At 44.0% G+C, this 26,930-nt stretch overlaps 1 protein-coding gene across 4 annotated transcripts in view; it reads left to right on the top strand.

Annotated features, from left to right (window-relative positions):
- LOC132383408 (protein eva-1 homolog B-like) overlaps window positions 1-26,930 on the top strand; it is a 79,809-nt gene that overhangs the window by 15,500 nt on the left and 37,379 nt on the right. Inside the window, exon 2 of one of the 4 annotated variants that reach the window (XM_059954320.1) lies at window positions 5,112-5,488. The exons of the other annotated variants lie outside the window; for them this stretch is intronic. The gene's annotated coding sequence lies outside the window, so the exon portion shown is untranslated. The remainder of the gene's footprint in view (window positions 1-5,111; window positions 5,489-26,930) is intronic. 4 annotated transcript variants of the gene reach the window in all.

Raw genomic sequence — 26,930 nt, 5'->3', positions numbered from 1 at the left:
GACAAGGCAGGAACCGGGTATTGATAGTAGTTGATCAGCCATGATCTCAAAATGGCTGTGCAGGCTCGAGGGACCGAATGGTCTACTTCTGCACCTATTGTCTATTGATCTATTGACCACATGGCGGTCCGTGCCTCTGGCAGATACTGCAGAAAGGAGCTCCATGAGGTCACTGTTCAATGTGCAGGAGAAGAGGTCAATGCCATGTTAATGTATTGATAAAGTCCATGCCTTATTTTGGGAACTGCGGTGGACTTGCTGCCAAAGGCTTGGAGACTGGGGATTAGAATATGTAATAGTAAAGACATCCTTTTTCCAAAATCTCTGCAGCATTACATAGTGCCATGAGGGAACCATTTGACACTGTGAAATTGTGCTCAGGGCTCCACCCGTGCTTCCATCTGGACTGCAGAGTAAAGCAACTCGGGTCTTCAGTGAGGCAAAGTTTGTATTTATTTACCTCGATGAGTTACCGCTCGATGTTCCAAAATGCTTCATGCTAAATGAAATGGCATTGTAACAAATATAGTGAATCCCTGCACGCAGTCAAGTTTCCTTTGCGTTACAGCACTTGCCCACTATGCTGGATGCTGCCCGATGCTTTCTGGATGGGCGCCTATCACTGTGAGATAAGCACCCAGTGAATAAAGGGGCAGAACGGTAGAGTGGACTAACAAAATGATCAGGGAGGACAATAAATGAAAGAAAATTGCATACCTCAGATTTATGGAATGGAGAGCTTTTTGGCAAATCTGATATTTTTGACGATGCGTCTAGCTTTATAAAAAGAAGTAAGGAGTTGCAGCAAGCAGTCTGCTGGAGGAGCTCAGCAAACTGTATGATATCTGTGGGGGCTGAAGGAATTGTTGACATCTTGGGTTGGAACTCAGGGCTAATGCAGATTGTTTGTCGCTCTAGATTTTAGTGTTTGCAAGGCAAATGAGTTGACGTCATGTATAGGCACTTCCAGAAATTCTTCAAGTTGCAAGATATTATTAAACAAACTTGTATTGTATGAGGCCAATATACTGGCATGGACTGAAGGCTGGTTAATGGATATAAATTAGGAACACATTGGTATTGGTTTATTATTGTTGTGTGTTACAGTGGAAAAATTTGTCTTCTGTATTGCTTATCCAAATCAAATCATTACACAGTTCATTGAGCTAGAATAAGGCAAAAACAATAACAAAGCAGAGTAAAGTGTAAAGGCTATCAAAAATGTGCAGGGCAGGTAAATGATAAAGTTCAAGATCAAGACGAGCTGGATAATGAAGTCAAGAATTCAACTTATCGTACAAGAGTCTGATAACAGTGGAATAGAAGTAGTCCTTGAACCTAGTGAGACGTGCCTTCAAACCTCTGTATTCTCCGCTCAATGTGAGAGGGGAGAAGAGAGGTCTTTGATTATTTTAGCTGCTCTACCAAGGCAGTGAGAAGTTTAACCGAAGTCCATGGAAGGGAAACTGGTTGTGCTGAGCTGTGTACCAAACTTTCTGGAGATTTTTAAGGTTTTCCAGACAGAATATTTTCTATGGTGCAGCAATAAAAATTGGTAGTTGTTGTTGGAGATGTGCTGCATTTATTTAGCTTCCCGAGGAAGTAAAGGCATTGATGAGCTTTCCTCAGGTTGGAAAGCTGTGTGTAGAGGGTTGCTGTTGTGATTACTATTGGAAGATTAAAAATCAATTTTTTTTACAGTGATTTTTACAATGATTGGATAAGTTATAAATAATATATCCAAGTCTGTTGAAGATACAAGCATCGATGGCATAGATGCAACAAAGTTCAGTGGGTTACAGATTGGCCGAGTGACCATGTGGCTGATGGAACCCAATGCGGAAAAATGTAAGAATTTGATAGAATGCAAAGCACTTTTTAAGTGGTGAGAATTTGGAAGGTGTTAATGATGAGACGAAGCCCTATGTTAATGTAAATGAATGACTGAAAATTTTCATGCAGGTACAGCAGACAACTTGGAAGATGTCATGTGTGCTGGCCTTTATCACCAGACATCCTGAGTACAGGAGCTGACGTGCTACAATTCTCACGCATTGTTGCAATAGCATCTATGTACAGGTCTGGTCGACCTAACTAAGGAAAGATAGCCTGGTTATGAAGGGAGGGCAGAGAAAGTTCTTTGGACTGAACCTGATATGGTGGTATTGTCTTATGAGAAGCAGTTTAGCGTTTTCAAACTTCAAAGATCAAATTAAATTTATTATCAAAGTACGTAGATGTCACCTTATACAATCCTGAGATTCATTTCCTTGCAGGCATTCACATGAAATCAAAGAAAGTAAATAGAGTCAATAAAACTACACATAAAGAAAGACTGACATAAAAACAATGTGCAAATAAAAAACATAAATAATATTGAGAATGTGAGTTGTAGAAAATGAGTTCATAGGCCGAGGAATCAGTTCAGAGTTAAGGTTAGCGAAGTTATCCACGCTGATTTGGGAGCCAGATGGTCGTAGGTAATAGCTGTTTCTGAACCTGGCAGTGTGGGACCGAGGGCTCCTGTACCTTCTGCCTGAGGGCAGCAGTAAGAAGAGAGCATGGCCTGGCTGGATAATGGATGCTGCTTTCTTGTGGCAGAGCTCTTTGTAGATGATGTGGAGGGCTTTGCTTGAGATGCGCTGGGTTGCATCCACCACTTTTCCCAGACTTTTCCATTCTTTGGCATTGAGCATCATTCATTGGGCCTTTTGAAGCCGTGCTTCCCAGAGTTTAAAAGAATGAGAAGTAACATCGTGGAAATGTCCAAAATTCCAATGGCATTTGGCAGGGCAAGTGTAGAGCTGATGTTTATACTGGCCGCTGTCTAGGACTAAAGCTAGTCTTAAAGTGAGGGGTCAGCCAATCAAGACAGAGATCAGAAAAAAATTCTTCATGTAGAGGGTTTTGAATTCCTGTAATTCTGCACCCCAGAGATGTTGGATAGTGTTAAGGGGTATAGTGTTAGTGCAGTGAAATGGTGGGCAGTTCAAAGATCAGCCCTTATCTTGAATGGTGGAACAGCCACAAGTGTGAAAGGGCCTATTACTACTTTTGTTCCTTATGTTCTGAGAAAAGTTGCCTGGTTCCGAGAGTTCTTTTAAAAAAAATGTAATTTAGAGTAACTTTGTTGGTTTGGGTAACCAGTATCTTCTGGAAGTGAATGAGAGAAGGTACAGACCAGATATATGGCATTTCCCAAGTCTGCTGGTTGCCCCTCTGGGTCAGTGCATTCCTTCACCCAACTCGTGGTTAATGGTGGACCAATGCCGACGTGCCATTAGCCAGCAGCTTCTCCTGCATCTCCGTAGAAGGGACCTGAGAGTGTAATAGCGAGTGGTATGCCCAGTGCATTGGGAGCCTAGTCATCAGGGTGCAGGTGAATTATGTAGCTGACCAATTAAAGAGTAAGACCGAGACAATCAGTCTGAAGTTGGATGGGCCTGGGATATCTTTCTCTTCATGACTGGTCTTCTGTGGAAGGGTAATGTTTGAATCCACCTTCTGTATACAGACAAGCTCGCCTTCCAATAAGCCCACAAAGGTGAGTGATGGAGGGCAGTAGATGGTACTATCCCAACATACTTGTATGCTTGCCACTTCAGGATCCAACCTGTATTGAGCTGAGAAAATCAGGTCAGTGCCCTGAAAGTCAGTTTGATCTTTACTTTAGAAAATCCCCTTCTACAGCCAATGTGCTCCAGAGGGCCCCTTAAACTATAGGTTTAAAATTATTGGCTGAAGGTTGATTGATAGTCCGGACTGAAGCCTGATTGTCGATTGGAAGACCAGTTCGAAGCCCAAAGGTGGATTGGAAGACCAGAAGTCAAGGCCCCATGGCCAGAACCTAGGTCTGCAAATCTCTGTGAGTCCACCGGGGAAGTCGAAGGCCCAGTGACTGTGAACCCACAGGTCTGCTGGAGGCTTAACAGCTCAGCTCAGTCTCGGGGTAGAAAACTGTATATGTGATTGGAGAGAGGGAGGTACGGGGCTTCTTTTGCTGTGTGGCTTCCTTGCTTGTTCTCTTCTGCTTTGTTGTGATCTGTTGTTCTGCCAAGCATTATGGGTATGCTATTTTGGTGCTAGAATATGTAGCAATACTTCCGGGCTTGCTCCAGCACACCCTTGGGTGTGCTGGTTGTTAATGCAAGCAGCATATTTCACCGTGTGTTTTGATGTACATGTGATAAATAAATCTGGATCTGAACCTGACTTCATCTTCCTGAAGGTTCTGCATTGTGGATATCACTTAATTTATAGTGGGGCTTTACCCTTCAGTTTCGGGAGGCTAGTCGATAGGTGGGAGACCTAATCCCCTATTGTGTCCTTTCAGTTCTGTGCAGTGGTGACATGAATTAGGTTGGGGGTGAGTTATTGGGGATCTGAACTACAATACGTGAAGCATACTTCAGTCTTACTACTACTGTGCAGTACTGGGGCTGAGTTGCATTGTTGAAATATTCATCTTTTGGATGAGACATGAGGTGAATTTAAAGCATCCTCTTGGCAACATCTTAAAAGCAATGTCCAGGTCAATCACGTCCAGCATCTGTATTACTCAGTGGAGTTTTAAAATAATTCTATTGCTGTTTATCCAACTTTGCTGGGCATAAATCCATCATTATGACCAGAGAACTTTATTGTCTGCACATTTTTTCTTTGAAGGAAAAGAATGGTGTCTGGAACTCAATTTAACTCTTTTGCAACACACACACACACACACACACACACACACACACACACACACACACACACACACACACACACACACACACACCACACACACACACACACACACTCACACACACACACACACACACACACACACACACACACACACACACACACACTCACACACACACACACACACACACACACACACACACACACATACCCCACCGCAGGAACTCAGTAGGCCAGGCAGCATCTATGGAGGGGAATAATAGTTGACGATTGAGGACCTCGGCTCAGAATGACTGCTCATTCCCCTCCATAGATGCTGCCTGGCCTGTTGAGTTCCTCCAGCATTTGTGTGCTTCACCTTCTTTTGGGGTGCTACCCATTAAGGCTACCCATTACTCACTCTGATCTCCCTAATTTTTTTTCTGCAGAATTTGATGAAATGTGGAGGAAGTGGTGTAAAGTCCGATTTCCACGTAAAATATATATAGGTTTAGTTTCTGGGCAGAATTTCCTGGGGTATTCCTGACTTCATTTTTGGACCATTTTGGACAAGTTGATTAGCTTCTTAATACTTCATCATGTCAGCAGGACACCTTTGAATACAAGTACCAAACCCCAGAATATCTGTTTGCGTCCCATGGCCTCCTTTGCTACTATGCTGGGTCACCATATTAAGTGGAATTTCCCAGAATTGTGCTTCCTGAAGATGCTGTCGGGCACGAGAACTGGGAACAGGATTTCCCACCAAAGCAGTGAGCAGTTGTGTGAAACTGCCATGTTGTAACTATAGATATTCAGTCATTTGGTGAGTAATTTGACTTGCTCTGCAATCAGACTGCTTTTGATGTTTCTCGGTGTCAGCTTTGTTTTAATAATTGCCGTTTACTTTCTTTTTCTCTATGTTCCTCTGTCAGTAACTTGCCCTTCACAGTCCCCTCCCTCCACTTCCCGTCATGCGACTTCTTAAATTAAATCTGGTCATCAGGAAGCTCCAGTAATGTTGCAGTGTAAAACTGAATTTCAGAACACTATTGGACTGTAAAGATTTACTTTGACTTAGGACTGGTGTTGAAATCCACAGATGCACCCAGGTTTTTGGAGAGTTTACAGGCAGGCTCTGCTCCTGAGTTTATTTTCAAAGTAAATTTTCTCTTCTGATTCTTCAGCTTTTCCTTTCAGCTCTGCCACAGAGAGGGAAAGGAAAACGGTTCCTTTAGAACAGCTTCACATCAAGACATCCTTAAAAACTTTTACAAGGAACTGTTGTCCCTGTTGAATACTGATGGTCAGGATGCGGTTACAAAAAGTCCTGCAGTTTAAACTATTCTCATTCTTTTCCCCTTCTTTCTTCCTTTATTTAAACCACAACTCCACGTGAGAAGACAGCGTTGAATATCAGTGGGATTGTTTTTACAGTGGGCCTTTGTCCTCTTGGATTTCTCTCACAGCCGAGTTACGTTGGTGCTTCTCTGTTGCTGGGCTGCACCACAGTTCCAGAGAAAATGAGTTCAAATCCTACCATACCTGTGTGTGAATTTGAGTTTGTTGAGGAGAACCACTGGAAATAGCGAGAGACACAAGTAAAACACTGGAGTAACTCAGTAGCATCTTTGCAGGGGAATAAACAGTCTACGTTTTTGTCTGAGATCCTTTCCCCTTCCTTTCCAGGCCTGATGAAGGGTCTTAGCCTGAACGTTGACTGCTGATTCCCCTCCATAGATGCTGCCTGAATTGCTGAGTTCTTCCAGCATTTCCTGAGTGTTGCTCAAGATTTCCAGCATGCGCAGAATGTCCTGTGTTTAGGAAATAGTGGGCGGATGGGATTGGTGTGTGAGCTAGCAGAGACTCGATGGGCAGCAAAGGCCTCATTCAACGGAAGTAACTGGTACTTGTAAAGTAACAGCAAAGATTAGCCAGCTTCAAACTGGTTCGCTTTAGGGAAGGGAGCTTGCTCGTTTTCTCCAGCTGTTAATCTTTAACAGTTCAGGAAGTGGCTCATCAGTGTGATACAACACCGAGAATGACGTGTGCTCTCCGTGAGGGGGTCCTTCATGTTGCCCACCAACTCACCCAATTTAACCCTAGCCTAATCACAGGACAACTTACAATAACTCGCGCAAAATACTGGAGGAACTCAGCAGGCCAGGCAGGGTTTCGGCCCGAAACATTGACAGTACTTTTTTCCATAGACACTGCCTGGCTTGCTGAGTTCCTCCAGCACTTTGTGTGTGTTGCTCGGATTTCCAGCATCTGGAGATTTTCTCTTGGGACAATTTACAATGATCAATTAACCTACTAATCAAGCTCAAAGTAAGTTTTAATACCAAAGTACACCATATACAACCCTGAGATTCATTTTCTTGTGGGTATACTCGATAGAGTAGTAACCAATAACAGATTCGGTGAAAGACTGGCCAACCAGGGTACCCAACCAAAGTGCAGAAGATGACAAGATGTGCAAGACAAAAAGAAGAAATAATTATAATAAATAAATAAGTTTTGATATATCTTCAGACTGTGGGAGGAAATTGGAGCACCTGGAGGAAACCCATGTGCTCATGGGGAGAATGTACGAACTCTTTACAGAGGTCACCAGAATTAAACTGTAAACACAGAAGCCCTGAGCTGTACCCTGGGGTCAGAAGTCTGTGAATGCAGTGCCCTGCCAACGTTACTGTCCGTGGTGGGACCGCTGGATCACTGAACCACAGGAATCATCCTCGTCCAACTCCACAGATAAGCGTTCATGCCGGGGCGTGGTGGGTGCTCCGCACTCAGCCATACATCCACCTGATGGACAATATAGTTTAAGGGGACTTTTCCATGAGCTCTGAAGTTTGAGTCTAGACAATAATTATAGAGTCTGCTGCCTGATGAGAGCTGGCTGTCAGGAAAGCTTTTGGACATGTGGCAGCCTGTGTTTTAAAATATTTCCATCATCAGTCTTCTACACTTCACAAGAAACTACAGGGAAAAGTTTCAGGGAAGGCCCTTCTCACAAAAGCAACATACAAGAAGGGGCAGAGATAAGCTATTGGTGCTCCTGTAACTACTACTATGTCCTTATGAATGAAATGCGTTCCCTAAGACTGTGCGGTTCAATACATTCAAGGCCGATCATCTTTCTATCTCGTGTTCTTGCCTCCCCATACCTTGATGTGTGCTTACTGAATGTTCTTGTAGTTTCTGCTTATCCAACCTGACCCTTCTCCATCAAATGACCAGAGGTATATAATGTATAGTATATTTTATGTATTGTACTATACTGCTGCTGCAAAACAACAAATTTTAGGACATACATCAGTGATAATAAACCTGATTTAGTTGTAGTTATATTGCCTGGTAATGGATCCATAAGCCCATGAGAATTCATTTGCTCTAATCACATTCCTCCCCCACTCCCGCAATCTTATCAAACCCTCCCAGATTCTATCACTCACCTACACATTACAGGCAATTTACAGTGGCCAATTAACCTACTAACAACCCTCCTGCTTTCAGATAAATAGTTAAGAGAAGGCTGAGATTTTAATGGGATTTCCAGAATTAACTCTTGAGGAGAATGATAGTGGTGATTTTATTTAGGAAGATCCTTCTCATTTTCCATGATTTTTTTACCCTGTTGAAGATATGGGACATGCTAAAAGAAAGCTGTTAAGTATGACTAGATAAGATGTGTCTGTTCACTCAGTGTGTGGCAGAGAGAGCAGAGCATGGTAGCTCAGACCAAGCACTAATGTGACAGGGCAGGATAGTGCGTAGGTAGCCGTGGAATGAAATCTCCAGGAATACATCGATCAGGGTTGGTAATCATAAACATGAGATTCTGCAGGTGCTGGGAACCCAGAGCAACACACAAAATGCTGGAGGAACTCAACAGGCCAGGTAGCATCTATGGAGGAGAATAAACAGTCAATGCCTTGGGCCGAGACCCTTCATCAGGACTCAGGAAGATAAGAAGAACTGTATATATTGGGAGTCTGAAATGAAACCAGGAATCACTGCAAAGAGTTGTACAAACAAGCTGGGTGAACTCAGCAGCTCGGGCAGCATCCATCGAAATGAGCAATTAACGTTTCAGGCCGAGACCCTTCGTCAGGACTGAAGAAGGAGGGGGCAGGGGCCCTATAAAGAAGGTGGGGGGAGGGTGGAAGGTGCCAGGTGAAAAACCAATCAGAGGAAAGATCAAGGGGTGGGGAGGGGGAAGCAGGGAAGGGATAGGCAGGAGAGGCGAAGAAGGAATGTAAGGGGAAAGCACTATGGGTAGTAGAAAAAGGCAGAATCATGAGAGAGGTGATAGGCAGCTGGAAGAGGAGGCAGAGTGAAAGTTGGATGGGGGAAGGGAGAGGGAGGGAATTACCGGAATTTGGAGAATTCGATGCTCATATCAAGAGGTTGGAGACTACCATATACTACTACGGTATATGAGGTGGTGTTCCTCCAACCTGAGTTTGGCCTCATCATGGCAGTAGAGGAGGCCATGTATGGACATATCCGAATGGGAACGTGAAGCAGAGTTGAAGTGGGTGGCAACCGGGAGATCCTGTCTGTTGTGGCGGCCGGAGCGGAGGTGCTGGACGAAGCGGTCCTCCAACTGCAAAGAGTTGGATAGCAGTGGAGATCACAGAGGGACAGAGGGACAGCGGTGAAAAAAGGTCTCACTGAACTCCCATCAAAGAGAAATTTTAATTTTCTTTAGAATAGACATACCTCAAAGAGGCTTCATAGTAGACCAGTAAATCATACAGAACAGTGCAAGTCTTGGGCACATACATATAGCTAGGGTGCCTAAGACTTCTGCAAAGTACTGGAGTAATTTTATGTTTTGCACTGTACTGATGCTGCAAAAATGCAAATTTCATGACAAATGTGAGTGATGATAAACCTGATTTTGATCTGGGTCTCTACTGTGGACTGAGAGGGAGATGGAGACAGGGAAAGGGGAGTCATGGTTGGGAAAAGGGGAAGGGAGAGGGGAGGGAGCAGGAAGCACCATGGAGACATTCTGTATGATCAATGAACCAATCATTTGCAATCAAATGGCCTTGCCTGGTACCACAGGGCTGGGTGTGTCTGCACCTGCACCACCCCCTCCGACCCCCGGCATTCCTTCTCTGCCACCTGCCCCACACTCCTCCCGCAGTGCTCCACCCTTGCTATTCCTGACAGCCTTAACTTCTGCCAGATTTACATACTCACTCTCCACTTCATGTTGACAAATACAGTACTGTGCAAAAGTTTTAGGCACCCCAGAGAGATATAATTTTCCCGTATTTCTTTTTTATATGAGTACCTGAGAGGAAGGGCGTTATAGGAGCAACTGAAATCGGATGAAGGTGTCATCTTGGTCAGATTTTTGACTCTCGTGTTCATGATTTGTTCAGTCTTGAGAAGTCCAGTATAAATGCAAATGCTTTTCATCCTGAAGCTGATTTCCCCTCCCCCATCATCTGTCTTCTGCTCTACCTACTTCTCAGCACCTCAGAGTATTACTACCCATCTGCAAGTAGCTTGCTTGCTTTTGGGTTTAGTGTGTGACAAGTGGATGCTGCAAAAAGGGGGAGAAATGCAGGTAATACACACAAGATGCTGGAGGGAGTCAGCAGGTCAGGCAGCATCTATTAAATAGTCAACATTTTGGGCCAAGATCCTTCGTCAGGCCTGGAAATTATGGGGAAGAAGCCAGAATAAGGTGGTTGGGGTGGGAGAGATAAAGGAGGACCAACTGGAAGGAGATGGATGAAACCAAGTGAGGGGGGCAGGTAGGAGGGTGGGGGTGGTGGACAGTGGGTGATGAAGTGAGAAGCCAGGAGGTGATTGGTGGAACAGTTGAAGTGCTGGAGAAGAAAGAATCTGATAGGAGAGTGGACGATGGGAGAAAGGGCGGGAGGAGCTGCTTCAGAGGAGCGTGAGAAGAGAAGGGTAAGAGGGGAGCCAGAATGGGGAATGGAAGACAATGAGTGGAGGGGGAAGAAATTTCCTGAAGTCGGAGAAGGGCAAAGTAAAATTTGGTACCTGCCCTTGCACAAAGTAGTGGCATTGCAGCTTGGTGGAAACCGCTTCTCTGTATTGGCTGAAAGCAGAGTTTACGCTCTGACCTTTTTTACAAAGGAAGCTGTGGGAACAAAGCCAAACAAACCAATCACTGACTGTTATTCACTTCCAAAGTCTGGTGCTTCATAAAAATACAGGGAATATCCGTCCCATTGCCGGATGAGGAGGGAAAATCTTATGTTTAGCAGGACTTGACAGCTAGTGGCTTAGAACCAGCCACCTAGATATTTACGATTTCTTCAGTTTTGCTATTTTCCATTGGAGTTATTTTTATGACCGGGGTCAACCGTGAAGTTGCTTGAGAATTGTTTTAAAAATACACAAGACGTTACAATAATTGTCGGTATGGTAATCATTGACTCTGAATGTCATCCTCACTGTTCAACAAACATTGCCGACCACGCATCATTGGCAAGGGCCACTCAAATAATCCAAAGGCAGACGAACATCCAGCCTCCTCGGTCATCCCAACTGTGGAATGAATTGGGGGGGGGGGGGGGTAAAAAGACTGCATTTCTGTAGTACCTCCCAAACCCTGTAGGTGCTAATGAAGAGTTTTGAAAGTGTAGTTGCTGTCAGGATTTAGGAGACATACTCTGCAATAGGACATTACAGCCAAGTACAGGCCATTTGGCCCACTATGTTGTACTGACGTTTTAATCCACAGAAAAATCGATCTAACCTTCCCCTCCTGCATAGTCTTCCAGTTTTCTATCATCTGTATGCCTGTCTAAGAGGTTCTTAAATGCCCCTAATGTATCTGCCTCTACCACTAGCCCTGGCAGAGCGTTCCATGCACCCAGCACCCTCTGTATCGGTCAGTTCTGCCCTCGGAAGAAGTGTCTGGCTGTCAAATGGATCTACAGCGTCTACCATGTACATCTCTAATCGACTCACCTCTCATCTTCCTTTGCTCCAGCGAGAAAAGTCTGAGCTCATAAAAGGCCAATCCTCATCATCTTTAATCCAGGCAGCATCCTGGTAAATCTCCTCTGCCTGCTCTCTAAATTTCCACAGCTTTTCTATAATCAGGCAACCAGAACTGATTTATGATTTTTCAGGTGTGGTTTTATAGAGCTGTAACATTACCCTGTGGCTCTTGAACTCAATCTTCCTGACTAATGAACACCAACTCAACATATCCCTTCTTAATCACCCTATCAACTTGCATAGCAGCTTTGAGGGATCTATGCCCAGAGGGATCCCTCTGTTCCTCCACACTGCTAAGAATCCTGCCATTAACCCTGTATTCTGCCTTCAACTTTCACCATCCAGAATGAACCACTTCACACTTCTCTGGGTTGAACTCCATCTGCCACTTCACAGCCCATCCTGTCTATGACCTTTTGTAACCTGTAACTACTTTTTACACTATCCATGACTCCAACAGGGAGCTGAATGGCTTACAAAATTAGATGTATATTCTTTAGTGGTTCGAAGAATGAACGATGATTTTATTGAAGTATGTAAGATCTTTAGGGAACAAGACAGGTAGATAGTAAGATGCTTCCCTTAGTGGGAGAATCCCACGAGGAAACACAGTTACATTATAAAAAGGCAGTAATTTAAAATGGAGGCATGGAGGAACTTTTTTTTATCAAAGTTGACTCTCTGGAATTCTTTAGCATGGAAGGTTAGAGAATGGAGACTGAATCATTTGAGACAATCTAAAATGCAGAAAGATAAGTTCTGAACAATCAGGGAATTGAGGGCTGTGAATAAACTGGCATAGGAGAGGAGATGACATCCAAGGGATATCAGCCATGACCGTACTGAATGCTTGAGGGGCTGAATGGCCTATTCCTGCTCCTCTTATTTTAGTTTCTAATGCAGATTTGTCTGAGTTGTTGTGATGTAATATCTGGAAATGGAATCCATTGTACCTGCCTGACCTCACAAGGAATTGATGTCAAGAAGGAAAACTAAAGTTTGGAAAATTCTCTCAGTTGGTTGAATTTTTGAGCTCATACTTTACTCTGTTTGTACAAGTCTATTTGCGGCAGGTCGGTGAGCCAAGTAACTCCGCATTTGGTAGCAATAAGCTCATAATCAGTGAAAGCTGCAGTCACGCTTTCGCCATGTTTAGTTCATCTACAGGACTCGGAAACAGTAGAATTTTCTTTTGTTTTTTTTTAAATATAAGGTCGCCCTGACCTTGGTGGCGTGATGTCAGGGGTGATGAAGTGAACCTGCTGCTTGTTCACACAATGGTGCAAAATGTTGTACAGTCACGAGCAGGCTCTATGCTGACAGGGATTTGGAGTTGGTAACGTTCTGATGATTGGTCCTTTTGTGTACGAGCTCTACTGCCTGATATGTCCCAACAGTAACATATCCCAGACAGATGCGGAGTTCAACAATAAACAGGCCTTGCGTTTGAACATGTTAGTACACAAATTCCTTTATTTCAGTTGCTATTTTAATTTGAAGACAAAAGAGATTGCGGATGCTGGAATCTGGTTTCTTCCTGCTTCCGATTTCTTCTTCTGTTCCTCTTGGCCCAAATCATTTTGCCCCATAGATACCACCTGACTTCAGCTCAGTTCAGATTCAGTTTATTGTCATTTAGAAACCACAAATGCAATGCAGTTAAAAAATGAGACAACGTTCCTCCAGAATAATATCACAAAAGCACATGACAAAACAGACTACACCAGAAAATCCACATAACATTTGGCAATCCCCAAACCAGAGTCCGGAGAGGCTGCTGCGTATTAATATCACGCTACCGTCTTATCGCGTTCCCCGGAAAGGAGCTCCAAACCCACCAGACGAAATAAAGACTACCCAGACACACCAAGTCAGGAGACCAACTCTAGCACCCAACAAACCAAAAACTAAAGCTACAAGACCTACACAAAACCACATAGTTACAACAGTGCAAACAATAGCATAATTGATTTAAAAAAACAGACCATGGGCACAGTAAAAATAGTTCAAAGATGTTAAGAGGCTATAAGTTCGAAAGAAACTTGATGAGCCCCTTCAGCTTATTTAGAGATACAGAGAGAAACGGGCCCTTCCGGCCCAACAAACCCGCTCTGCCCAATTGCACTGCCCTTTTTAGTGTGTTCTCTCTCCATTTGTTCACTGCTCCCATTCCCTCCCCTCTCTGCCTCCCTCACCTGCTTCCATTTCACAATCATACCCTTTCGCACCACACCATCATTCCCAGTTTCACCCATCAGCTACCAACTTCTGTGGCACTCTGTCCTTGTACTGCCATGCACTGGCAAACGTTCCTCTTCCCTCTTGGCCCTAATGCAGGGTCTTGTCCTGAAATGTCGACCTAGACCTTTTGCTCCCACAGATACAGCCTGGCCGCTGAGTTCCTCCAGCATTCTGTATTTTTCACCCTTTTAGTTTGATGGATTTGGATGACTTGGGGACAGGAGGATGGATGGGGTCCTGCAGGGATAGCCCAGAGTGCTACTAAAGACATTAAAGTACAGGAGCTATTGCTCAACAACTTCTGGATTACCACTTGTGCTCTGTGCCAGTTTGTGGAAATGGCAGGCTTGTGACTGTTGCTGAGAAGATGATTTGTGGAAGAGGCTTCAGCACAGCTCCTGGGAAAGCTGGTATCTGCACAGGGGGAAGCTTGGTATGTTGTTGGGGAAGGATTAAACTACCGTGGAAGAAGTAAAGGAACTGGTTTCAGATGAAAGTGGAGGTGGGAGTTTAGTAAAGAAGTTTGAAAGAGAATCAGGTTTAATATCATTGATATATGCCGTGAAATTTTGTTGTTTTGCAGCAGCAGTAGATTGCAATACGTAGTAAAAAAAACTATAAATTTTAAGAAGTATATGTATATTTAAAAAAATTAAGTAAGTAGTGAAAAAAGAGAGAGGAACAAAAAGAGTGAGGTAGTGTTCATGGATTTATTGTTCATTCAGAAATCATTGAAAAGCAGAGGAAACAAATACTGGGGGGAAAAGGGAACACAAATTGCTGAAGGAACTCAGCAGGCCAGGCAGCATCTATGGAAATGAATAAGCATTTGTCATTTTAGTCCGGAACCCTTCCTCAGGACTGGAAAGGAAGGGGGAAGATGATAGTGAAAAGGTGAATGGAGGGGAAGGAGGATAGATAGAAACTGATAGGGGAAGCCAGGTGGGCAGGAAAGATAGGGCACTGGAGAAAAAGGAATCTGATTGGAGAGGCGAATGAACCATAGGAGAAAGGGAAGGAGGAGGGGACCCAGAGGGAGGTGAGAAGAGGTAGAGAAATCTATATTCATGCCATCAATTTGGAGGCTAACCAGATGAAATATAAGGCATTGGGGTAAAAAGATGCAGCTTTATTTTTAGAAAGACCTTTAATGCAAAAGGTCTAGGAACTAAAGATGCTGATCTGAGAACATAGTGATTTGTGACAATACGGTGCTTTGACCTTTCCTGGAGCATACCTTCAAGCAGGGCAGTCGTGTCTGTTACAAGGCTTTCAGATCAAATGTGGTCAGCAGTGGGTTAGATGTGAGGCTGCGTAGCAATAATGGCTAAAGAAACACAGTCCTGTGGAAGGATGCTGTACCAGAAATAAGGCCATATGAGTTGAACTAATGAAACATAAGGGACATTCACACTGATTGGAAAATTCACTCAGCTCCCAATCGGTCAGAGCGAGGCAGAAGAGCAAATCTGTTCACTGATATCTGAGGAGTGCCAAAATCACAAAGTAGCCATCAAAATCAAGTCAAAGTAAAATTTATTATCCATATATATATATGTTACCAAATACTATGTTGAGATTCATTTTCTTGCAGACATTTACAGGAAAACAAGGAAATACAGTAGAATTTATGACTGTGCATAAAAAGACTAACACACAAACCAATGTGTTAAATACAAACTGTACAAGTACTAAGAACATGAATTGTAAAATATCCTTGAGAATGTACATTGTGTTGTGAGTGAGGCTATCCATCCCGTTTCAGGACCCGATAGTCGTCAGGGTGTCATTTCAGGACCCGATGGTTGGCGGGTGGCCGGTTCAGGAGTCCAGTGGTTGTAAGGGTAATAGTTACAGTAGGCAGTTTTAAATACTTGCACATTAACTGGGACAAAACTAATCCGAAAGGGAGCAGAATTCAGGAAGAGCATTCAGTGCATCAAATTCAACAAGAGGGCTGTTCCTGACAGAGTCTGAACCTGAATGCTAATAGTGGAAGAGTTTAATGAGGGCAGTTATCACTGTGCCAATTCTGACTGAATTATGGAAAGATCAAAGAGGAAAATGTCTGAATTGGATTCAGTCCAACTTTACTAGGATGAGATATGTTTCAGTGAAAATGGACTGACTTGAAGGCAAGTCAGCGTCAGAGCAGTGGAAGGCAATTGGATATCAGGCGCTGATAAGTATACACCCATTAAAAGAAAAGGAACAGCTCCTAATTCCAGATGTTGAAGGATGATAAGGAGTAGAAAATGCAGGGAAAAGGCAAGGTAGGAAGTTTGTCACAGATGTTTATCTACATAACCTTGACGGTTCGCATGAGTTTTGGAAGGACAGCAATGAAATTAAAATGGAAGCTAGGAAAGCAAAGCACATAAATTGGCAGGTAAAATCAAGGGCAACACCAATGCTCTGCTAGACACGTTCCGTGGCATGGTAGCGTATGGGTTAGCACATCACTTTTCAGCATTAGCTGTCATCGATTGGGGTTCAAATCCCATCGCTGCCTATAAGGAGTTTGTATGTTCTCACTGTGACCGCGTGGGCTTCTTGCAGGAGCTCCGGTCACCTCCCACATTCCAAAGATGTTATGTTAGGGTTAGGATGTCCTGAGCTGGCTACGTTTGCGCTGGAAGCATGACAACACTTGTGGGCTGCCCCTGGCAAAATCCTTGCTCACCTGAGTTGATGCAAAAGATGCATTCCACCGTATGTTTTGATGCACGTGACAAATAACCCTAATGTTTAAAAAAAAATCTTGGAAGATGGTGACATCCAAGTGAGAGATCACAGGTGCTGCAGGGATTCGCACAAGTGTAGCTTATTCACCCTTTCAAAGCATGCATAAGAAATTTTGAACGCTCAATCAGGCCCTGATGTTGTATCTGGTGGTGTGTGTATGTATACATATACAGTGGCATGCAAAGGTTTGTGCACCCCAGTCAAAATTTCTGTTACTGTGATTAGCTAAGCGAGTTAAAGATGACCTGATTTCCAAAAGGCATAAAGTTAAAGATGACACATTTCTTTAATATTTTAAGCAAAATTACTTTTTTATTTCTATCTTTTACAGTTTCAAAATAACAAAAGAAGGAAAAGGGCCCAAAGCAAAATTTTGGGCACGTTGCATGGTCAGTACTTAGTAACACCCTCTTTGGCGAGTATCACAGCTTGTAAACACTTCCTGTAGCCAGCTAAGAGTCTTTCAATTCTTGTTTGGGAGATTTTCACCCATTCTTCCTTGCAAGAGGCTTCTAGTTCTGTGAGACGCTTGGACCGTCTTGAATGCACTGCTCTTTTGAGGTCTATCCCCAGATTTTCGATGATGTTTAGGTCAGGGGACTGTGAGGGCCATGGCAAAACCTTCAGCTTTCGCCTCTTGGGGTAGTCCATTGTGGATTTTGAGGTGCATTTAGGATCATTATCCTGTTGTAGAAGCCATCCTCTTTTCATCTTCCGCTTGTTTACAGATGGTGTGATGTTTACTTCCAGAATTTGCTGGTATTTAATCAAATTCACACATATATATATATATATATGTGTGTGTGTGTGTGTGTGTGTGTGTGTGTGTGTGTGTGTGTGTGTGTGTGTGTGTGTGTGTGTGTGTGTGTGTGTGTGTGTGTGTGTGTGTGTGTGTGTGTGTACATAGTACTTACTGTAATTTATATTTTTTATGTATTGCATTGTACTGCTGCTGCAAAACAGCAAGTTTCATGACCCAGTACTGTGATATTAAACCTGATCCTGATTCTGGAAAAAAAACAGTCAAATGAGTGAAGCTGAAGAGGAATAGAAAGAGAAGGTATTGTGTGAGAACTGACCAGCGGTTTGAGTGTGGAGGTGGAAGACGTGTGTAGTTCTGAATGAAAACTTTGGATTGAACTTTCTGTAAGTGATACATAATACAGGCAATGTAATGAAGGAGGGAAAATATGAATCATTTGAAATTTGAAGCGTTGTGCGTATACTAAGTGGTGCAGCTTTGTGTTGCTATGCCAGTACAAAATGTATCCCTGCCTTTCAAGAGAAGCACGGGTGGAATAGCACAGGATCTGACTGTAATTTTCCAGTGCTTTTTGGAAATGATGTGGCGCTGGGAGACTGGCAAAATGGTGGCATGGAACCTTGTTTAAAAAGGGCGGAGGAGGTAACTGCATGCCAATTAGGCTGACATTGGTGATAGAAGAAGTTTGTTTATTGGTTATTGAGATACAGTGTGAGACAGGCCCTTCTGGCCCTTCAAACCATGCCACCCAGCAGTCCACCTATTTAATCCCAGCCTAGCCACAGGACAGTTTACAATGATCAATTAACTTAGCAACCGGTACATCTTTGGACTGTGGGAGGAAACCCACACGGTCACGGGGAGAACGTACAAGCTGCTTACAGACAATGGCGGGAATTGGTTGTTAATGCCAAAGGTGCGTTTCACTGTATGTTTTGATGTACGTGTGTTAAACGAATCTGAATCTGGTTGGAAGTTGGCTGGGAAAAGTGAGGTGTGTATTTAGGCAGGGCAAACAAGAAGAGGAAATGCACCCTAAGTAGCGGGAGTATTAAGAAGAATGAAGGAAGACAAGAATTTTCCTGACGGCTGAACACTGATACGTACCGGAACGGGATGCTGTTGACTTGCTTCAATTGCTTGCACCGTGTGTTTTTAATTTCTCTCTTTCTCTGCACAGTAGTTTATGGCCTTTTGTAAAAAATTGGGTTATTTGAGTTTCTTGCTTTGTGGCTGCCCATTAGCAGAAAAATTTCAGGTGTTTAATTTATACGTCCTTTGATAATAAATGTGCTTTGAATCATAACCTAGCTGATTAACTTCGATGTGCCAATCTTTATGGTGCTAGAAAATCAATTGCATTGTTGGTCTTCTCAACATCTTTCAACTGAAATCAAATCAATCCCTCATCCTCCAGTCAAGGTGGCGCCAGCGAGCAATGTGACCAATGGCTATGTCCTGCTGACAGTTCACGAAACTTCTTTCACTACCTCTTTCAAATATCATTCCCTCACTCAGCTGCGTGCGCTGGAATCTGAGGGTTACGTTTTGATTTGGGGCCCATTGAGCGACCTGGCACTTTGCTGGTTCCAAAGGAGTTCGAGGTTTGGAGCAGAGTGTAGGCAGCCTGGAGGCTTGGAAGCCTGCAGCTGGGCCACGAGCCCATGGTCGACTCCACTGCTTCCCTCTGGTTGAGGCATCGGGGGCGCGAGCCCATGACCGACTCCATTGCCTACCTCTGATTGAGGCGTCAAGGAAGGTTGAAGTCAATGAGGACGAGAGCGGAGGACAGGTTTGTGTTCGATGCCGTCTGCCTGTGTTTGACCGCCCTCATACACCGCCCCACCCCGGCCAGCTGCTGTCAGAGGAAAGTGCAGGAGTCTTGGGATCCACATTGCCAGGATTGATTGGTGAAGCTGTGGGTTCATTCTGAGGGAGTCTGAGGTTCATGTTACACGTGATCTGATTTTGGTTACTCTTTCGCTGGTTTTGAGTGGTTTGATCAGGGTGATTGATGCAGACTGGTGCGCTTTGGTGAAGAATAGCCTGTGGCCTACATTGGTTAGCGGCTCACGATGGACTGAACTAATGTTTGATATTCAATGTGTTGTCCACTCCCTTTATTGTTGTTTGCACAATTTTTTTTTCTCGCACATTAGGTGTTTGATATTCCATTGGGTTCCGTGGTCTTTCTTTATTTTGGGGCTGGCTGCGGGAGGATGAATCTCAGATTTGTAATCCATATAAATCCTTTGATAATAAATGTACTTTGAATCTTTAAACCAATTTCTACTTTCTTGTGCTTGCAAGCCCTCAATGTCAACGGGAAGCTGTTGCCTCACGTCTCCAGTGTCCAGTTCAATCCTAACCTTTGCTGTCTGTGTGGAGTTTGCACCTTCTCTGTGTGACTGCATGGGCTTTTCACTGTATGTTCTGGTTTCCTCCCATGCCTCAAAGATATGTAGATTAATCATCCAAAGTAAATTGGTCCTAGCGCGTAGGTGAGTGGTAGAATCTTAAAGAACTCATGGAAATATTAGAATAGCGTAGGATATGTGTATGAATAGTGTGTGAACACCCTGAATGGTGGTGAGGGAGGAGGTGAATGAGGTAGAGTAATGCCCTCACCTACATTTTCTTTGTTTCCATGACATCCGCCCTCATCCCATCCTCTCATCACCTTAACAGGGTTGCTCTTGTCATTAACTACCACCCGATGAGCCTCCAAATCATTCTCTGCAACTTCAGCCATCTTCAACGGGGTCTCATCACCAAACACATCTTTAAATCCCTCCCACTCCTCTTTCAGCAAGGATCCCTCCCGCTGTGATTCCCTCATCCATTCGTTCCCTTCCCACGGGTTTCCCTCCCGGCACTTTTCCTTGCAATCGGAAGAAGTGCTACACTTCCCCTATCACCTCCTCCCTCACCACCATCCCAGCCTCTAAACAATCCTTCCAGGTACGTCAACACTTCACCTGTGAGTCCGTTGGTGTTGACTGCTGGATGTACTGCTCCCCGTGTGGCCTCCTCTATGTCGGTGAGACCCGACTTAGATGGAGTGTAGCTTTGTCAAGCAACCGCTCCACCCAAAACAAATAGGGGATCTCTTAATGGCCAATTACTTTAAACCCCATTCCCGTTCTGATATGTCAGTCCATGGCTTCATCTGTTGCCAAGATGAGACCTCTCTCTGGCTAGGGAATCAACACGTCATATTCCTTCTGAGTAACCTCCAAAATGAAAGCATGATCATAGATTTTTCTAACTTGCGGTTAACTCTCCCCTCTCCCTCTTCCATTCCCCACTCTGCCTCACTTCCTTACCTGCCTATTTCCCATCTGATTCCTCCTTCTGCTCCTTTTCACTTATCACCTCCCTGCTTCACCCCTCCCCCAACCACCTACCTTCCCCCTTGAACAGCTTCACCTATCACCTTCGAGCTTGTACTCCTTCCCCTCCACCCATCTTACTCGGGCTTCTTTGTCCCTTTCTTTCCAGCCCTGATGAAGGGTCTCAGCCTGAAACGTCGACTCTTTATTCCTTTCCACAGATGCTGCCTTACCTACTGTGCTCCTCCAGCACTTTGAGTGAGTTACTCTTCTAATTAGGAGTGGTTGCTGTGTGTGACTAAAGAGCAAGGCATCGTGATGCTCAAGTACATGACATACGTACATCACCACAGCACTGGATGTTGTATAAATCTTTCCCACAGTGCTGGCTTAGTGCATTCTTCTACTTATGTCGACATTTCTATAACATCGATGTAGATTTCTACCTCTTCATTCATCGTGCAATTACAAAGAAAACATGGCAACACATCTGCTTCCTTAAGAGTCTATGGAGAGTCAGCGTGACATCTAAAACTTTGACAAACTTCTATAGTTATGCAGTGGAGAGAATATTGACTGGCTGCCTCCCAGCCTGGTATGGAAACACCAATGCCCTTGAACAGAACATCCTAGTGGATATGGCCCAGTCCATTGTGGGTAAAGCCCTCCCGACCATTGAGCACATCTACATGAAATGCTGTCGCATGAAAGTAGCACCCATCATGAGGGATCTCCCACCACCCAGGACATGCTCCCTTCTCACAGGAAGAAGGAACAAGAGCCTCAGGACCCACACAGGTTCAGGAACAGTTACTACCTCTCAACCATCAGGCTCTTGAACCAAAGGGGATAACTCCACTCAACTTCACTTGCCCCATTGTTGAAAGGTTCCCACAACCAATGGCTCACTTTCAAGGACTCTTCATCTCACACTCTTGATATTTATTGCTTATTTATTTATTATCATTCCTCTTTTTGTATTGCAGTTTGTTGTCTTCTGCTCTCTGGTTGAACGCTCTAGTTGTGCGGTCTTTCATTGATTCTGTTATAGTTATTATCCTATAGATTTGTTGAGAAAATGAATTTACTTTGAACTTTGAATGTTATCACATGGAGGAGAACCTTTGCTTTAATGTGGTAGAGATGAATTGGTAATTCCCTGTCAGTCCCACTTGCAACCTGTCCTGTTTGTGATTGAGAATGATTTCATGTGACTAACAGGGAAGAATTGTGCACTCACTGTCTATGGCTGGAGAACTGGCTGAAAGTCCTGTGATCATTTCATTTTACACTGCTGATAATAGACTTAGTCCGTTGGAGGATGTGTGAATGATGCTATAGTAAACACCGTGTAGGCGAGTGTGTCATAGCGTGGTGAAGCATTTGAATTCTTTACCCCAGGGCCTCTGCCATTGATCACATTCAGAATTGGGAGCAATAGATTTCTGCATGTATTTATTGAACAGTCAAGGGGTGTGGGAACTATGCTAGAAAATGGTGATTGAGGTAGATCAGACATGGTCTTGTTGGACAGCAGAGTTGGCTGGATCCCGCTGTTAGTTCCAATATATCTGTGTGTAAAGAGCCTTTACATGCTGAGGACAGGCTAAATTTGATGTAGTGTCCGAAGACTGTGTAAATAGATTCTGCCAAGCAAAGACTCAATGCTGCATTATATTAAGACTCAGTTTGAGGAGGCTGCTTGTTCTGTGTAGGCACAATTTGCTCTGGTGCACAAAGATTCTGTTCAAGTGGACTTTGTTGAACACAGCAGTGTTGTGTGTAAAGGCTCTGTTTAAGTAAACCCAGTTTGAGTGGGCAGCGATTCAGGTCGTTGTTGTTATGCGTGTATTTGGGAGTTCGATGATATAGTAGAGGCTGCCTCCTTTGTCTTTTTGGCTCCTCAGCCTTTTTCTGGAAGTCAAAAATTATTTGCTTCCATTCTGGTTCTGTGATTTCTGAGGTGGAAAATGATAATATGGGAGCCCCAGATACGCCCGTAGACGAGACAGGAAGTGTGTGAGGGAGCAACTGGTGTGCAGTTTTCTATGCTCCTTCTGTAGCCACGGCGACCAGGTGAAAATTGTAGGCGCTGCTGTTTAAACTGTTCAAGCTCCTTGTTATGAATGCAGACCTGCTTGGTTCTAAGCAAGGGCGCCACATTCATGTCGCGGTTAGCACAACGCTTTACCGCGATCAGTGGTTGGGGTTCGTTTTCTGCCACTGGTTTGTAAGGAGTTTGGATGTTCTCCTCGTGACATTCCCTCCTGGTGCTCGGGTTTCCTCCCACATTCCAAAGATGTCTGGTTAAGCTTAGAGAGTTTCGGGCATGCTATATTGGTGCCCATCACATTTGATTTGTGTCAAATCAATTCTTCGCTGATTGGTTTTGACCTGAACAACGCATTTCATTGTAAATTTTTATGAATAAAGCTAATCTTTCTTTCACATTGAGTGTGTGATTTAGCCATTTAGCGTGCACTGTGCACGAAGTTAATGTTCCCTCTTTCCATTTTGCTAATTCCCATCAGCCACTGCAACAGCCAAACTCATTGAAGTTCTTGATTATTGTTTTAGGATGTATTTATTCTGTGTGAACCCTGACATTCCCAAAGTAGCATGTGCAGAATTATTCATGAACAGGGATTCCATACATTTCAGTGGTTACATTCCACAGAGCTGGAAAACCACAGCTGGAACGTCAGTTTATTTAACAAAAATAAAGTCACAGGAATTTATGTTTTTCAGAATATGGTCTACTCTGGGCTCCAAGAGTTGCTTAAACCCAAACAGTACTGCCATGCAAGTGTTCAGCGCTCTACAATTATTTCTCTATTCTGATCCTTATCCCAGTCTCTCTCTCTCTACAAGGAGTCCACTTTCTGCACCCAGTCTACCTCCTTCCTTCAGCCTCACCCTTCACCTGCTTCAGACGCTGCTTGAGCCTTGTGTCTTGCCTCCTTTCTGGGTCTGTCTCTCAGTCGGTTCTGTTTGCCAGAGGAGTTGATCCTTATTTTTGGCCACGCTGAGGGATGAAACATTTTACATCATTGACCGAAAACTCCTGGGTCACGTAGTATTCCTGCAATCCGCGTTGGAGCTGCTTCCGCAATTCCTCCTAAACAAGTGACTCGAGATCAATGGCCCCATGGCACAGGTCCAATTTCCTCAGCTGCCACCTTGATGGGATTGTGTATTCGTATCAGAGTATTGGTAATTGTGGGGCAGGACTGGTTCATTTCAATAGACTTTTAGGTGTTCCCTTTATCCACCTTCCTCTTACAGAAGTGACACGCCCTGTGCAAACAATACATGAGAAAGCCAATAATCACCAACAGTTCTTCACATTGAGGGTTGTCCCAAAAGATGCAGTCCATGTTGAATAGGTTATTAAAGGAGAATTCACCACTCTTCACACGGTTCAAGCTGATACAATCCTGTGAGATGATCCCTAGTTCCTCTCTAGCTAAAGATCTTTTACACGCGAAGCCACGGTGGGTGCCCCTCTATCGCAGCTTCACGTGGTAAGCTGAATGCTCCCAGTGTGAGAAACAAACGCCATTTGATTGGAAACTGGGAATACTTCAAGTCCATGTTCGGGCCAAGGCCAAGACTCTTCCCATGAGCCTTTATAAAATCTCAGCCAAAATGTTTCATTAGGATTTGTGCTGATCTAAACCACTGTATAATCTTAGTTGCTATGTGGTATTTTGTAAGAATGTTTTCACTGTGTTAATTATTCTGTTCACCCGGAGGGAACTAGACGTTGAAAATGGCAACTTGTTAACAGATGGGGAATATTAGTTCAGATGAAGTCAGCAGTCTCAGGCAAGATTGTCCTGGAGACCATATGATTAAACTTCGCTGTGAGCATCCTAAAGGAGATATTAATAGAGTTTTTATAAAGAAATTATTTATAATCTCACTTACTAGTGGGGGGGGTGCATTGGGGCTGTGAAGGAAACAATGTTTGCTGATGGTCAAGAATGATCTAGCCATGGAGAGTAATTATGGCTCTGTGTGCTTTCCCATTGGTGAGAGCAGCAGTGCACTGTGATGACAGACATGTTGGATAAGCAATGGCAGGAGCATGAGGCGGGACATTTGGAGGAATGAGGTCATGTGGTGGAACCTCCTGGAGTAGAATTCGTCCAACCAGGACTGGCAATGCTGTCACCTGGTATCCATTGCAAGATGGCTGTCAGATGGTTTGAAACTTCTTACACTGGGACCCCTGGTGGCCTATTTGGGATTTGCAGTCTTGAAAATGATACCGAGCCTAAATTGGCTTGAAGCATTTAGTCTATTGATCTCTAACGTAAGAAGCCAGCCATTCAAAGTAAAAGGCAATGATTGCTGATGGAAAATTTGCTTGAATGGACTCTGTATTATGGTTAGAAGGAGACTAACACACACAGAAAATGGTGGAGGAGCTTGGGAGATCAGGCAGCATCCACAGAGGGGAATAAACAGTTGATGTTTAGCTGAGACCCTTCATCAGAACTAGAGTTATAGAGTGGTACAGCACAGCAACAGGCCATTCAGCCCATCTGGTCTGTGCTGGCCTGATTTTCCGCCTTGTCACATCTATCTGCACTCGCATCCACATACCTATCCAAGCTTAATTGAACTCATGTCTACCACTTCCACTGGCAGCTTGTTTGGGTTGGCACAACATTGTGGGCCAAAGGGCCTGTACTGTGCTATAATGCTCTATGGTCACACCCACACTCTCTGAGTGAAGAGGTTTTCCCTCTGATTCTCTTAACTATTTCACCAATCACCTGAAATGTATGACCTCTAGTTCTAAATTCACCTGACCCATGTAGGATGCAATAGTTCAGGGTTTGTAGGACTGGTTAAGTTTACAGACACAGGCTGGGCCAGTAGTTTTCATTTGATCAGTAAGTCTACCCTTGTGCACAACATACCGTACTCTGCCTCTCTTTGCTAGAAACTCCAGTCATAAAACATACAAATCTACAGTGCATTATAAACCCTTCAGCCCATAACATTGTGCCAACCATGTAACCTACTCTAGAAACTGCCTAGAAAAACCCTCCTCTATTTTTTTTAAGCTCCACGTACCCATCTAAGAGTCCCTATTGTATCTGCCTCCACCACCTTCACTGGCAGTGCATTCCACACACCCACCCCTCTCTGTGTGAAAAACTTGCCTCTGACATCCCCCCCATAACTGCTTCCAAGCACCTTAAAAAATGCCCCCTCGTGTTAGCCATTTCAGTCCTGGGAAAAGACCTCTGATCAATGCCTCTCCTCATCTTGTACAGCTCTATCAGGTCACCCCTCATCCTCCATCACTCCAAAGAGAAAAGGCCAAGTTCAGTCAACCTATTCTCATCAGGTATGCTCTCGAATCCAGGCAAAATCCTTGTAAGTCTCCTCTGCACACTCTCTATAGTATCCACATCCTTCGTGTAGTGAAGTGACCATGCAACACAGATGACTGCCTCACTCTCACCAGCCCCTTTCATCCATGGTGTCTGTAGAACCAAATGTCACCAGAGATATTTTATTCCACTTCTTTCTCCTTCAGTCATAAGACTGGTGTTAAAGGCTACTTCCATTTGGAAAGTGATGCCCCCACGCACTGAACTGGTAACATCCAGTAAGTATTATCAAGCACACTTGCTCCCTTTCTCCGAGCAGCATTTGAACACTTCCCTCCAGTCTTTCGTGAGATTCAGAGACAACTGTTTGACTTGGATGTATCAGCCTTTTGAGTATTTTGTTGAGGGGTTAAAGGCACAGCAGAAAATACTTGCAGCACTTCTGTCCGAGCATGAGATCTGCAGTTTGTCTTTCAAGCTCGAGACTAGGAGACAGGGAATTGCATACCACAATTAGCGCTGGGCATTTTTACAGAACATAAACTTCAATACAATGTACTTCTATATTGCATTGCTGATGTAACGTAGATCGGGCCCTGGTTGATATTTGGGGCATTTATTCATTATCAAACTGTTCAAAGATCAGTTTTATTTGTCACAATTACATCAAAATGGTGGAATTTGTCATTTGCGTCAACAGTGAGGGTGTGTTGGGGGGGGCAGCCCACAGACGTCGCCATGCATCAGTGCCAACGTAACTCACTCACAGTGTAATGAGCTGCGTGTCTTTGGAGTTTGGGCAGAATCCAGAGCACCTGGTGTCAGCCCATG

Source organism: Hypanus sabinus, chromosome 30 (assembly GCF_030144855.1).
Source record: "Hypanus sabinus isolate sHypSab1 chromosome 30, sHypSab1.hap1, whole genome shotgun sequence".
Classification (NCBI taxonomy): Eukaryota; Metazoa; Chordata; class Chondrichthyes; order Myliobatiformes; family Dasyatidae; genus Hypanus; species Hypanus sabinus.
The sequence above is the reverse complement of the archived record's forward strand: the minus strand, read 5'-3'. Positions and strand labels throughout refer to the sequence as shown.